This window comes from Rhinolophus sinicus, chromosome 9 (assembly GCF_057876585.1).
Source record: "Rhinolophus sinicus isolate RSI-liver-muscle chromosome 9, RSI-T2T, whole genome shotgun sequence".
NCBI classification, from domain to species: domain Eukaryota; kingdom Metazoa; phylum Chordata; class Mammalia; order Chiroptera; family Rhinolophidae; genus Rhinolophus; species Rhinolophus sinicus.
In genome coordinates, this window is record NC_142509.1 from 25,639,497 (window position 1) to 25,654,659 (window position 15,163).

The following is a 15,163-nucleotide window of genomic DNA, read 5'->3' on the forward strand; positions in this document are numbered from 1 at the left end:
GAAGGGAAACCCGGTGACCAGCTGGGCTCCTGGCCTGTTCCAGCCGCCTACGCTACCCCCACCCTCACACGAGACACACTCTGGAAGCTGAAATCCTCCAGGATGGTTCTCCCTTGGGAAACACTGTTAAAGAAACCCCTGTAGAAACAGTGGCATGTGAAGAGTCCAGCCTGGTCAAGGAGATACCCAGGCCACAGACCAAGCCAGCAGCTCTCTGCCAAACTCCTTCCTCCATGATCCATGCCCCCAAAAATGCAGTTTCTGGGTGCAACATCCTACAACATCAGCCAGATCGGTCACCCTGAACTTTGGGAGAGACATTTGGGATGTACCACATTGTGGGTACAACATTCAATCTGGAGGACCCCAAGATTTAGCAGGCATCCTTCAGAGCAGCTAAAATGGATGAATAGGGCCTGGGGACCCCTAATGGGGGGGCAATGAGGTGTGACGGACAAGTGGTGGTTTGTAAGGTCAGCCGTAGAAGAATAACGCTCCAAATAACAGGCATTGGATGGGCGAGAGCTGCTTCTCGTGCAAACCGCTCTGGGGAGCACCACCAAAAATACTAGTAGTAAGCACTTCCGCTGCCTTTTTGATCACCTACTGTGTGCCAAGTGTTTCATCACACACTCAAGTGTGAAGTCAGGGTTCGACACACTCGCAACGTGGAGTCAGACAGCAAGACAGGAGTACTACTAACAGGAACCACAACTTATTATGAGGGTTCAATGAGAGGACGCACAGCCGGCACTCACATAGGGGCATAGGGTCTGCCGGGTCAGTGTTACTAGTACAAAGGGAATGAGAGGGGAGGACGAGGCACCACCTACCAGGAGCCCTTACATATCGTGGCCCAACTTTAGAAGGTGAAACCTACTGTTAGTCCCATTTCACAGACGAGGAAACTGAGGGTGGATGAGGTTGTATAACTTACCCATGGTCACAGAGCTAGTACAGGGCAGCAACACTCCCTGCATGGATGTCACCAAACCCAAATTCACTTCTGAAAACTAGGCTCCATTAACCCCTTCCTCTCTCTGGTCCTCTGAGTCCCCACTGGTGTCCAGGTGACTTTCTAGTTTACAGAGCTTCTTAGAGGTGGCCGGCTGACCCCATCCCTCTTCCCAGGTGTGGCTGAGCCTGTCCTCCTGAAGCCACTGCTGCAGCCAGGGGAGGAAGAGGCTCATCTTACACGGGCCACCTCCAGCCCGCTGGGACCGTCCAGCGGCTTTAAGTTGGACAACTCCCAGGCCTCGGCGGGGACAGGAAACATCCCTGGGCGATAAGGATCAGGACCAGCTTGTGAGCACTCACAGTGCTCGGTGCTGGCCAAACCGCCTGACCCACCCCGTGCTCAGCAGCCCCCACCTCGGAAACGAAACAGAGCATCTCTGGGCCCTGCCCGGGGGAGGTGGTCTGGAGGTGTCCCCCAGCCCAATGACCAAATCCAGCAGTTGTAGATCACACCATTCCTAGAAAGGGACTCATCGCTCAAAACAAGAAAAAATACACATACCTGTAAACCACTCGTAAGAATTGTCTGCTGTGTGTCAGGCACCTCCTGGAGCATTTCACAGACATTAACTCATTGAACCCTGACAGCCACCTCATTTTCCAGAGGAGAAACAGGCTCAGAGAGGGGAAGTGACCTGCCCAAGGTCACACAGCTAGGAGGTGACCGAACCAGGATGTGAATCCAAGTCACCTGAGAATAACGCCCATGTTCTAAACCCCAAGACGCAGTACTAACCTCTGTCAATCATATGCATGGTGTGATTGACAGGTCTAAAAGTCATGCCCCACAATACTAGCACTGGGAATCTTTAGAACGTGAGAACATCAGAGTTGTAGCTCCTCATTTTTGTTTATCTGTATTTCTAAATCTTCAACAACAGAAATGTATTAGAATGTAAATGTATTGCAATAAGGATAAAAAGAGAATAAAAATGATTAACTAGGAAAATGCAATGAGTCATCTGTTAGTTCCCTTAACAAATAGTCATCTCATGTCACCAAATGCCAGGTGTGGAGTGACAGCCGAGAAAGGCCTTAGAAGGGCCCGCCAAGTGTCAACAATGAGACATGAGGCCCCCACAGTGCTCCAGAGAGGTGCCTGCACACAGTGGGGATTTTACCCAACATTGCTCCCCCATCCCAGTAGAAGAGCATTCACCCCAACATTCACCCATGTGACCTCAGTGAGGGCTCCTAGCCAGGCTGAAAGGCAGGCATGGGCACCCCCATTCCATGGGTGTGGACACCCAGGCAGAGGGGAAGCCACTCCCATGGCTGGTGAGAAAGAGGCAGGATGTGACCCCTGGACTGTGCTGCTCTAAACCCAGGCAGTGTCTTCAATGGCAGCAGCGACTGCAGCCCGCGGAAGAGCCACCTTCCTGGGGGTGACTCAGGACTCCAAACAGGAACTGAGTGATACTCAGAGAGCCCCGCAGGACAGCCAGCTGACCCCAACTAAGGCCAGGGCAGATGGCTCACACTTGCTCTGCTGGGTCAGCCAGCAGACTTGACATTCCAGAAATTCCTCCAAAGCTTTTTGCTGCCTCCAAACCCCCTTTTCCTTTTAATGAACGACAAGAAGGAAAGGCAGGAGGGCTGTGATTAGGCATCTGGATAAAGCCCGGCTTGGAAGCATTATCACTTCCTTTCTGGAGTTAAATCCAACAGTAACGAGGCACATCCCACCTCCCCAAGAAGAAGGTGGTCTGCTGTTTGCCAGAGCTGCCTGTTTCATCCAAGTCCTGAGTGCATCAAGGGAAACAGTTTGCTTCCAGGCTGACAGACGGCAGGACCAGGAGAACATGGTCCCTACCCCAGGCCCCTCACCACAGTGCTGGCACGCAGCTCTCTAATCCCTCATCTCTCTCCTCCCTGAGGGCAGGCGCTGTGTCCCAGGCAGCGAGGAGACCCAGGGTCCGGCTCAAGCCCTGGCACACAGTAGGTACTTAAACATTAACAAAAATGAAAATGATCAACTAACCCAAGAGAGGAAAGGACACACCGCACCAGAAGCTCCGAGGGGAGAGACTATTTCAGGGCGAGCTGGGAACCAACTGTGTTGAGTTATTATAGGGAGGTCTAGGTTTGTAGGAAGCAGACCTGAGTTCAAATCTAGCCTCCACCCCTTCTTACCTCAAGCTCAGTGACATGAAGAGGCCTTTATACCTCTGAGCCTCAGTTTACTCATCTGTAAAAGGGGTTAGGAACACCAACTGAGTAACTCTGAGAATTGATGAGAAGACGCATATGCGATACCTCCCTAGCAAAGGATGAGGCACACAGCAGGCCCTCCGCAAATGGTGGTTTTCTAGGCCCTATCTTTGAAAGTGTGGATTTTGATTCTTCCCAGAAGGTGTAGCAGGAATAAGAGGCTCTGGGATCTACTCATCCAGTTCCTCCTCCCTCTGTGAAAAGGGTCCAGAGAGGGGAAGGGGCTTACCCCAGGACACACAGCAGAGAAGCAAGCACTAGCACTCAGGAGTCGTGACCTCTGGCCCAGAACTCATTCTGATACACCCTTCGTTCTCTCCCATGGCCTAGGACCCCTTCATGCCCCAAGCACAGTCCCTGGCATGTAGGTATCAGTTGTAGAAACAAAGACAAGAGGTTTCCAGTGCTAGGGCCCAAAATGAAAGGGAGAGACAAACCTGGCCAGCTTCCTAGGCCAAAGGGCCCTGGGAGTTCCCCAATCGAGTCACTTCCCAGCCTGGCCTAGGGCACTGGGCAGGCCTGGTGGGCACAGTGCCTATGAAGGCCCAGGCTTCATGTCCAGGCAGGCGGAGTGGGGTGAGTTCACAGAGCGACCTCAGTGTACCCAACGCACCCGCTGCCCTCCCCTTCTGCCAAGAGGCCCCACACACCCTGCATTTCCTTCCCCCGGCAGGGCCTCACCACGCCACCAGTAAACAGGACGGTCCCCAGAAAGGGCTTTCGTCACTGAGGAAGCCAAACAAAAAAGAAAAGAAATATCAACACAGAGTCGGCTGGGAGCTGCGGACCTGACCTGGAGCCTTTGAAAACACAGCTGCGTCTCCAACAAGTACGACTCATGCAGAAGGGCTCCAGGGCTCCCTGCCTGCCACGCCGGTAAGCTGGGCAAAGCGTTTCACTTCTCCAAGACTTAGTTTCCTCATCTGTAAAGTGGGAACAACACTAGCACCTCTCTTTATAGGATGAAGAAAGGATCTGATAAAGGATTTGATAAAATAATGCACAAACCCACGTGTCAGAGGAACTGGAATATAAGAAGCAGTCCATCAATGATAATTGTTTTTTTTATGACTGCCACTATGTCTGCTCGTAGTACAAACAAGAAAGATTTACATTGTGATTCATAAAGCAATTCCTCGCCATAATTTCACGCATTTTTTAAAAGCCCTAAGCTGATCTTTTTACTAGGAAGGGCTCCCATTTTTAAAGTGCCTACTATGTACAGGGGGCTTTACATGTAGTTACGTCACCTAATCCCACAATGACCGCACAAGGAAAATCTTAGCAGATGCAGACTGAGGCTCAGAGAGGGCAAGTCACTTCCTAAAGTCACACAGTAATGGCATTGTGGAGATGGGACAGAATCCAAGGATTGTCCAGCTCTGTCCTGCTTTACCACCAAGAAGAGATTCAGGGCCCAGGGGCTGCAGTCAGGCTGCAAGGATCCACATTCCCCCTTCCCGTTAGTGGCCCTGGGCATGTGACTCCCTCCTCGGAGCCTAGGTTTTCTCATCTGTAAAATGGGGACATAAGAATCAAGTGAAACGATAATGAGCACAGTACCTAGGACAAAAGGAATGCTCTCTACTCATTTTTATTTTACTATGAAGAACATTTAGTGTTCTCAAAAGCCGGGTCCCAGCAGATAGAGGAAAGGCCACCTCGGTCATCTCCCTCAAACTTCTGAAGGCACAGGGCCAAGGCAGAAACCACCAGCCCCACACAGGTCCAAGGCTGTCCTCTCTCACCTCCAAGGGCACCTTGGCCCATCTGAGACTCACTTCATAGATCAGGAAATGCTCAGAGAGGCGAAGCGATGTGCCCATGGCCACACAGGAATCCCATGCCTCTGCCACCCTACACTCTGGCCCTCCCCACCAAGCTTCCTCCAGACACCCACCCCTGACCTCCAACAGAATCCCGTTTTCCCCGTAACTAGCATAGGATTTGCCACGTGACTGATGCAAGTTAAGTTTTTGTGAAATGAATGAAGGAGGGCGGGAATGACCTCTAGCCTTGTACCTAGCTCAGGTGGCCTCCAGTGGAACTCATAACCATGGGCTCCCTGAAGCCTGCTGTGGCTTAGGCCTGCCCTGGGGAGAGAATTAGGTAGACAGTGACCCATTAACAGATGGCCCTCCAGCTACAGCAGAAGGGGAAAAGCACCTGCTCTAAAATCATCTGCCTCATCATTCCTTTCCCCAAGGCCCCGGTGGCTCCTAGGACCAGAAGCAACTTCCCTGGGCCTTTACAGACTGATAATAACAGCGGTAATAATGACAATAATAGCTAACATACATTCATTAGCAGGCACCGTGTATTAACCCACTTGATGCGAATCAACCTCATGAAGCAGGCACTATTATTACTCCCATTTTACAGATGAGGAAACTAAGTCACAGAGAGGTTACCTGCCTAGCTCAAGGTCACATAGACGGAAAGTGGTGGAGCTGGGATTTGAACTTAGGCAGTCTGGATCCAGATTCCCTATAATAGTCCCAAGGGATACTGGGAATATCCAACTCTGCAACCAGTTCTGCAGAACCAATATCCAATTTTGCAGAATTCCTCATTCCACCCCAATCAGGACCCCCCTCGTTCCACAGGCACCATTTATTTATCATCTACCTTGTGCCAAGTGTTTCATGTATGCCAAGTCCTTTTAACTAATGGGCACGAGCACCCTGTGTCCATTTTACAAATAGGCAAACTGAGGCTGAGAGGTTATGAGACTGGTTGAAGACCATGTGACCCATAAAGATCTGTCTCCTCTACAGCTTCCCCTTGGCCTCACCGTGTTCCCCTACTCCACTGGCTACAGGTACCATAGCTTGAGGAATTGTAAAGCACATCAGAGCAAAAATCATCACCAAGACGATCATCCCTCACCTTCCCACCTCACATCATAGGTGCAAAGCACCTCCTTACCCGATACCATGTTTGAGCTTAATAACAGCTCTACCAGAAAGGATGCAATATTCCCATGTTCCAGGTGAGCAAACTGAGGCTCAGAGAGGTGAGCTGCCTGTTCCAGGTTATAGACTCAGAGGTCTCCTTACCCAGAGCCCGCCCTACTCTGATGTGCCCTACACAAATCATGAGCCACAATTCTCACCGCCACCTCTAGGCAAACCTTTCACGCCTGCAAGGACCCGTCCTCCTCCATCAGAAACATGGCTGTGGCAGGTTGTAACACTGCTCAGAAAATACATACATACTTGTTCCCTCTCTGCCTCATCAATGTGAGGCTTGGCTATGTGACTTGCTTTGGCCGATAGAATGAGGGCAGCAGTGACACCTTCCAGTTCCAAGGGGGGGCGTTCAGAGGCACTGCAGGCTCCCAATGGGCTCCTGAGCGCCTGCTGTCCACCACAGAAGAGCGTGCCCTAGCCAGCTGCTGCCCGTCAGCCTGGGTATCAAGATGAAGATACACAGGGCAGACATGACCCCTACCCAAAGTCTGGAGAGTCCAGGCTGCCGTCCGAGCCCAGCCAAGATCAGCTGAGCCATCTGCAGACCCACAACCGTGAAACCAATGTTTGTTGTTAAAGGCCACTGTGATTTGGGAGATATTTGTTACACAGCGTCATCATAGAAAAACCTAACTAATACAAGGACCATATATTTCCAGAAGGAAGCAGGTAGACTTGTGGGTACATGGGCACACACCTTCCAAGACATAGTACCCAGCAGGCTGGATTAAAAGCCAAGGGCCACAAAATGTGCTGCCTGCAAGAACTATCACCTTCCCTACTGTCATGCCAGAGGCTATATCCCATGGCCACTGATAAGCCAGAGTCATCCACTGTTCCCGCTCTGAAATATCCAAACAGGCTGTCTGTCGCACAACCTTGGTGGGAGTATGAAAGGTACAACCTCTCTGGAGGCTAGATCAACATTCTAAACAGCCGTCATCCCAAGCTGGGGTAAAACTCCCCATCCTAAAGTCTGTCCTTCAATCAACCACAATGAGTGTGCAAAGATGCGTGAACAGGGATGCTTATTGCAGCATTGCGTGTCATAGAAAAAAACCAAACAATTCAATGCCTTTCATTGGGATCTGTTCAATAATTAACAGCACCTTCATGCATTGGAGTACTATTCAGCTTTTTAAAGGAGTGGGGATAAGTCAACACACTCTGAAATGGGAAAGTTTCCAAATCTGTTTTTAACTTATGTGCAAAATTCTATTTTATGATTATTATTAAAAGATTACGTCTACAGATGTTGATTAACTTGTTTATTCCATGACTCTTTACTGAGGAAACAGCAATATAGACAGATAGGGTTTCTGCCTTCTTGGAGCATAAAGTGTAGAGAGAGAGGAGGAAACTATAACAACTCCACTGCGACCACAAGTAACAAGAAGGAAAATAACAAAAATCCACAAATACTGAGCACTGACCATGTGCCAAGCCCTTCTCATTTACTCCTCACAGCAACCCTCAGAGGTAGGACTCCTTGTAATACCTTTACTGACAAGGAGACTGGGGCTCAGAGAGGTTAAGCCACCTGCACCAAGTCACACAGCCGATAAGTGCTAGAACCAAGATTCAACTCCTTCCGTCTGGCTCCAGAGCGGGTGCAAAAATAATTTATATAATTAGCAGAGTGTTATAAGGACTGAGATGAGAGACTTACTTTTCACTTAATACAATATCATTTTGCCATCTTTGAAGTGTTTGGTGTATTACCTGTTATTTTCAATATATATATAATTATATATATATATATATATTGTGTGTGTGTGTGTGTGTGTGTGTGTGTGTGTGTCACTTCCGACTTAGTGGTGTAAACATCCAAAGATCGTGCTCTTTGGGGACATAGTACATGCTATTTTCACAATACTAGAGAGATAGAGAGAGAGAGAGAGAGAGAGAGAGAGAGACAAAGACAGAGACAGAGATACTGTGTGTGTGTGTGTGTGTGTGTGTGTGTGTGTGTGTGTGTCACTTCTGTCATGTAAACATCCAAAGATCACACTTCAGGATGTATTTCATATTCTAAATAAAGATGAGGTCATAGAACATTTCAAAGGTCGCTTAACTGAGCAATTAACAAAGGTAGCTGAGATAACTACTTCTCTATATGTCAATCCATATCATTTGCATACTTGTCTCACTTTGCCTTTCCCTCCCTTCCTCCCATCCAATTGACCAGATTCCTGAGGAACGGATTCTTGAAAACAGGGGCTCTTGAACTGCCCAGGTAAGATACACAGTAAAATATTCATCATATTGAAGGAAAAAGAATATGTGTGCATGTGTATCCCCCAATTCAAAGTTTGTTAGCTTCCTTTTAAATGACAGGAGTTTGGGTAGTGGAAGTGGGCAGGAGGACGGCTCCAAGCCTCAGTTTCATAAACTACAAATTCAGGGGTCCCAAAAGCAGGCATCAGCTGAATTTGTTGTGATGAATGAAAACGAATAAAATTTAACAAATAAACAAAATTTAAAAAGAGCTTGACCCAGAGCCTGGCACCTAGAAAGGGTTCAGTGAGAAGCACCTATTCTGATGTGTTATGTGCTTTACCCACATTCTCTCCAGTCTTCCCATTTTACAGATGAAGAAACTGAGGTTCCAAGAGGGAAATGGCTTGTGGGGGGGAGGGGGTCACACTACTGTAATCTGGATGGGGGAGTGTGGGAAGGAACGTGATCTCCTGGACTGGGACCCTCCTGCCATCTTCTCTATCCCAAACCTGCCCAAGTCTTCCTGTTTGGGCATTTAGGGAGGGGCAGGGAGGTGTAAAGAGAATTTTTGTTGCCCATGGTCTAACTTTTATTCATTTAACATATGCTGCATTCTGAGTATATCAATTAGCACACAACTGTCCAAATGATCGAGGCCTCTGCCTGTGCTGCTCCTTCTACCTGGCATGTCTCCTCTCCTTGCCTCCTCATTTAAGACTCAGCTCAAGTGTCACCTGTGTTCACCCCCCCCCCGCCCCCGATACACACACACACACACACACACACACACCCCAGGTTGGGAGAGGCACCACCTGCCTGAAACACATCCTGATGACAGACTATAATGATAATAATCACACCCACCACTAGTGAGCAGATACGGTGCTGGGCCCTTTCTCTGCACTGCTTCACTCAACTCACATAACAAACCTTTGAGGGAAAGGAGTATCCTATCATGACCCCATTTCACAGATGAGGAAGGTGAGCCTCAAAATAAGTACCATGCCGCCCAAGACCACAACCAGGAAGGGGCAAGGCCTGGGTTTGCCCCCAAGTCTCTCTGGCTGGCTCCCTCCTTTCCATCTCTGCCTCCTCCTGGAAGGCCCCCTGGGTTTACGCCTACTGTTCCCCTTTTGTGGCTTCTCTACTCGACCTCACTGAGTCCAAACATCGGCAAGCTGGAAGCAAGTTCAAATCCCTGCTCTGCCGCTGCTGGCTAGCAAAGACCTTGCCATACCACTGAGTCCTGTATCTGTGAAATGGGCATGAGCACCATCCCCTGACACAGGAAGGTGGTGAGGGTTCAAGTGTGAAGTCCCTGAGGACCTGGATTTTATGACCATCCCTGGGAAGGCAGACCAAGAGTGCTCAGCAAGATTTACTGAATCTAACGGAATACTGACACAATATTTATGTCATCTCCCCTGGGGGGGGGGGTTCCTTCTCTAGATTGAAGGTTATGCCTCAAAGGGGTGTTCAACTGAGTGGGTCTCTAAACATAACACTAACATCTCTATCCAAATCCAATTGACCATCACCTTTCACCTGGATTTCTCTAGCAGTCTCCTCACTGGCCTCACAGCCTCCTTGCGTACCCTCTCCAATCCAGCCTTCCCACAACAGCGCAAGCTTCCCAAAACACACATCTGACCCCATCCCCCTCCCTCAGAAAAAATTCCACAACACCCACCACACTGCCCTGGAATAAAGTCTAAACCTCTGAGAATGGCTGACCTGGTCCCCATCAACATTTGCCAACACCCCATGCTCCTTCGTATATCCAGGCCGTTCTGTTCCCTCTTTCCAGCCCAGAACACCAACCTCTTCCCACTGCAAACTCTCCAAGAAACTAAACCCCTTGACCCCCATCCCTCACCAGCCAGAAGGCATCAGCCCCTCCTCCCATTATCACAGCTCTCTCCCCTTTTAGACAATTGCCTCTTTCCAGTAACCCTTCCCTTAAGTGTGTGATTGCCAGCTTCCTTCTTTGACAGTGTCTTGAAATACTTAAGAATGAATGAATGAATGAATGAATGAATGAATGAATGAATATTTAAAATATTCTTCTGGGTTTCTTTATGGTCGAGGTGTATTCTGGTGATGCTGAGCAGGGAGAAATTCTCAGGGCCAGACAGTGGGCTGCTCTATTCTCCTGCCAAGGTCAGTCCTGAATAAAAGCCAGCCCCCAGGACCTCAAAGGGAGTGAGGCCCCTCCAGCCTCAGAATCTGGGGTGAGGGCTGCACCCCCAACATCAAGAACCAGCACAGTTGCCTCACTGGACTGTAGGGCAAGCTGATCCCTCCATAGCTGGAATGTAATGCCAGAAGGACAGATCCTATACTGCCCTGGGCCATACCATTTCTATAGTGTTTGCCACATAGTAGGTGCTCAACACACACACTGGGTGGCTGAATGAGCTGGCTCCTGTGCCCAGCTGAAACATGTGCCCAGACACTGTACTGAAATCCTGCACTTCTCTGGGGTAACTACACCCTTGTCCAGCACGCAAATCCTTTAAAAAGGATTCCCCCAAAACCACCAAGACCAGGGCTGATGGCTGCACAGGTCCCTTGGGAATCCCAGCGCTGACACACCAGTGTCTGGGGGTGAATGCACGTTTGTCCAGGGGCCTCCGTGGATTAACAAAGGAAAAGCTGGGCCAAGGAAGAAGCCTCGTCCAAACGCCCTGGTTACTGATTAGCCAAACCCGAGAGCTTCTCTCTGCAAGGAGGATCAGAGGGGCAATTAACCTCTTTGTAAGAAAGACCAATTTAAACATGTCTCTAATCCTGCAGTTTAAAAAGTCAGCAAGTTGGGTTTCTAGAACTTTCCCTCAGATACCGTAGGGGAAGCTCAGGGGATGTGATGTGGGAAAGGAGGGGCCACAAACGAGGACCCACTAATATTTACAGAGCCCTTACCTGTTTCATACCTATCATACCTACTAATTTTGCCAACCAAAGAAGCGAAAAGGTTGTGATCCCCACCCTCACCCCATTTTGCCCAGAGAGGAGACCTGGACTCACAGAGGTTAAGTGTTTTGTCCAAGGTTACAAATAAGCTGCAAAGAAAAAACTCTTTGTGCAACAGGTACAGCCCTTTCCCTTCCAAAAGGTAATGGCTGCTCCGGGCTAGAGAAAGTTCAGTCCTGCGGCAGGAAGCCCTGACAACCTGGGAGGTGCGCAGGGGTCATAAGCACCGCTACCGGACTCAAAGCAGGGTTTCAGGGCACGGCGCCCCGACTCCGAGGCGACTGTGTGCCAGGAGGGTGTGGAAAGGTCAGCCTTGGGTGGGGGTCAATGGGCCGCTTCCCTTCCCAAGTGCCACGCCTGTAGCCCCTGGCGGCGCCACCAGCGGGGTGGGGACCAACCGAACCCGCCTGGGAGCAGGGGAGATTGAGCCCTAATTCTATCAGGGTGCCTCTGCCCTGGGAAGGCGTGCGGAGGGGAGCGCAGGCCGGGCGGGGAGGGCGCATCGGGATCCCCGGCGCCCGGGGGCCCGGAGCGCTCCTCTCTCCACCGCCCCCGCTGCCCGCAGGATCCCTTCACCCGGGCTCCGCCTCGCTCGGCGCTTCCCAGTGTCCACCTCTGGGGCCTCCAACCCGCGCGGACGTCCAGATCCTAGCAGCTCCAGGCTGGGTACCCCGGATCTCCAGCGATCCACCAGTTCCCAGCCACCAGATCTACTCTTGGAATCCACTCTCAAGGCTTGGACCAGCATCGGGGGAGAAGAATCAACTAGCTCCCAGTCTCCAATCACCGTCCACCGTCACCCCGACTGGGGACCGAATGGGACCCCAGGCCGCTGGCGCCCGACCCCCTCCTGGGATCTACTCCCAAGTCTTCAGCCGAGTAGCGCGGGATCCATTGGCTGCCCTGTGCGGGATCTTCCTGCGGGATCCACTCCCAAGTCTCGGGATCTCCCGGTTCCCAAATCAAGATTTCCCCTCCCTACAGACCCGGAGCCCGGGCAGATCCACTGGGTCCCAGCCTCTTCCCCCGCCAACTTTGCCAACTTTTCTCCTGGGGCCTCAGCCGAGCAGAAACTTGGCGGCCATCGTCGGTCGCCGCCTCCCCAGCCTCCTCGCGGGCCGGGGACAGGGACAGATGGCCGGCCCCCACCCCTCGCGGCCGCCGCGCAACCTACCCTGGAGCCGCCGCCGCCGCCGCCGCCGCCGGCCCGCGCCGCGCCGCCACCTGCCCGCAGCCCGCGGCACCTGCCCTCGCCGCCGGCGGCCCAGTGCAGCCTACCCTGCTGGGGGCGGGGCCTCGGGCGGGGAAGCGCCCCTGTCGCCGTGGCAACCGCGGCCGGCGGCGCCTGCGCGGAGGGCCCCGGGGCGGAGCGCGGACGGTCGGACCGGCGCTTGCCCGCTGGCTCAGGGGCCAGGGACAGTGCGGCGGGTCAGAGGTTGCGAGGCAGCCCAGGACATTCCTCCCGGAAGCGCCCCCAACCCCAGAGCTCCGATCTCTCTGCGCCCGGTTCGAAAAGTTGTTCATGGTCCCGCCTGCGTTCCCGGGGCGCCCCCCAGACCCCGGCCGGGATTCCCCGCAACGGACAACTTCCCGCCGCCCGGTCTGCGCCCCCGAGAGCCTAATGCAGCCCGGGACCTCAAGAGACGCTTGGTCAAGTCTCGCCCATTGAACCGCTTAGGCTGCGGGCGCCCGCCCGTGAGCGAGTCGGGTCTGCGCGAAGCGCTGGCGCCTCCTCGCGGCGGGAGGGGGAAGTCTGCACCTGGCCGGATCATGTTCACCTCTCCGCGGAGCCTACTGTCCGGCACGCCTGCTGCCATTGTGTTGACGTGGGGGCTGAGGGATGAGGCCTTAAACTGAGAGAATCGTAGGGAGTCGCTCCTGAGCAAGAAAAACGCCTGTTTTGCTAGCTTTCACTTATTTCAGTCCCTAGATCTTTATTAAGCATCTGCGGTATGCTACGCAGGTGCTGGGGACACAGTGGGGAAGCAGCTGGCAAGATCCAGGCTCTTGTGGAGCTTACAGACATTGTAAACAATAATCGTGCGAGTAAATGTAATTGTACTTGTGATATGTGCTCCTAAGGAAACGTAGGGAGCATAAATAACAAGGACCGAAAATCATATGTGCATTTATTGTAAGTCAGACCTCAATAAAGTTATACAGAGAGGGGGGGAAAAGAACATCCGACTGTATGGCTTCAGGAGAATTGTCAGGGGGCTCTCCTACTTTGTCTTTCTCTCCATTTGTGTGTGTGTGTGGAAAGGGCACTCCTGTTACCGCATATACACATGGTATCCATTGTTTGTTTTGATCTGCACAGCAATCCTTTTGAAGTTACAATCACCAACCCCCGACCCCTTACCAAGGAGCAGTCAGTCTTCCTAGGAGACTTGCCCACAGTGAGAACCCAGAAATGGTGAGCTTGACGCCCCATGAGGATTTATGTCTTAGGCAACTGTCCTTTCTCATCCGGATGTCCTGAGCATACTGTAGGATCCAACTCAGTGGCTTTTAAATACGATTTACACTCCCAGGAAGGAAGTCTGTGTGGTAGGAGACAGAGAATGGTGGGATTGAAAAGGTAGAATCTCTCAAAAGCCACCTGTAAGCTGGGCTCTTCCAAGACATGTTACTCAAGCAAAGAAAAGTCATTGTTTATTGTTTGCTGCCCTCTCTAGAGCTGCTGGATTCGCAGTGCCTAGAGCACGGCTTTGCACATAGTAAGCACTCAGTAAATAGTGAACTCAGAAAATATTGGGTTAAATGCATGCATGACCAACAGCTGATGGAGTACCATCTGCTACCTCTCCTCCCTAACCTTATGGGAACTTTCTGTCTCTCCTGGGCAAAATTCGACCAACTAGAATGTGTGTGGGCTGACGGTTCTGTTTAACTGAAGGTTCCGTATCTCTCAACTCCACATTCCAACTGAAGTCCTTCACCTTGGCATCTCCTCTACCCCAGAATTTAAGCATCCGAGGGGAGAAGGTAGCCCCCTTCTGCCATTTTCTGCAAAAACCCTAAACCCAGATATGTCCCCAGCCCTGATCAGTCCCACCCCTGCAACTCTATGCCCCCAAAGATGCCCAGCCCAGGCCCAGTTTCAACTCTTCTACCCTGCTTAAGCTTCGAGGGGGGCCAAACTACAACTCCCAGAATCCTCCTGGCCCCAGAAGAGGTGGAGCTTCCTGGTTCAGCCCCACCTTAGCTGATTCCCCCTGCATTCCCGTGTTGTCCCTCCCAGGTGACAGGCTGCCAGCCAGCACATACCCAGATTATACCCTGAGCAAAGAGGTGTCAGGTTGTACACCGTTTCCAGAGCCAAACCCCACCCCCACTCCTAGCCCTGGCTTTTCTCTTCCTAAGGATAGAGGACAGTGCCATCCAGGGACTTCCCCAGAACCCCTTCTCTGCCATCTTCTGCCCCTTCCTCCAAGAAGTCTGTCCTGATTTGGCTGCCTGTTCTCAGACTCTCTGGCAGCTCTGTCCAACAGAACTTTCTGCAATGATGGAGATGTTTTATATCTGCACTGTAACATTAGCCACAGATGACTATGGAGTATTTGAAATGTGGCCGGTATGACTGAGGAACTGAATTTTATATTTAATTTAATTTTAATCAATTTAAATCTAAATAGCTATATGTGCTACGGCAACCATATTAAACAGTATAGCTCTAGAACCTGCACGCCTCTTTGGCAAAGACCATACTTGTGCATTTTGGTCAGTGCATATTTATCCATTTAGTTTCCTTGTAATTTACCTGCTTC

At 51.3% G+C, this 15,163-nt stretch overlaps 1 protein-coding gene across 2 annotated transcripts in view; it reads right to left on the minus strand.

The window, feature by feature from the left end:
- Positions 1–12,661, minus strand: part of KIAA1671 (KIAA1671 ortholog) — a 181,685-nt gene extending 169,024 nt beyond the window's left edge. For both annotated transcript variants that reach the window (XM_074321515.2, XM_074321516.2), the window contains exon 1: positions 12,568–12,661. The gene's annotated coding sequence lies outside the window, so the exon portion shown is untranslated. The remainder of the gene's footprint in view (positions 1–12,567) is intronic.
- Positions 12,662–15,163: the final 2,502 nt, after the last annotated feature.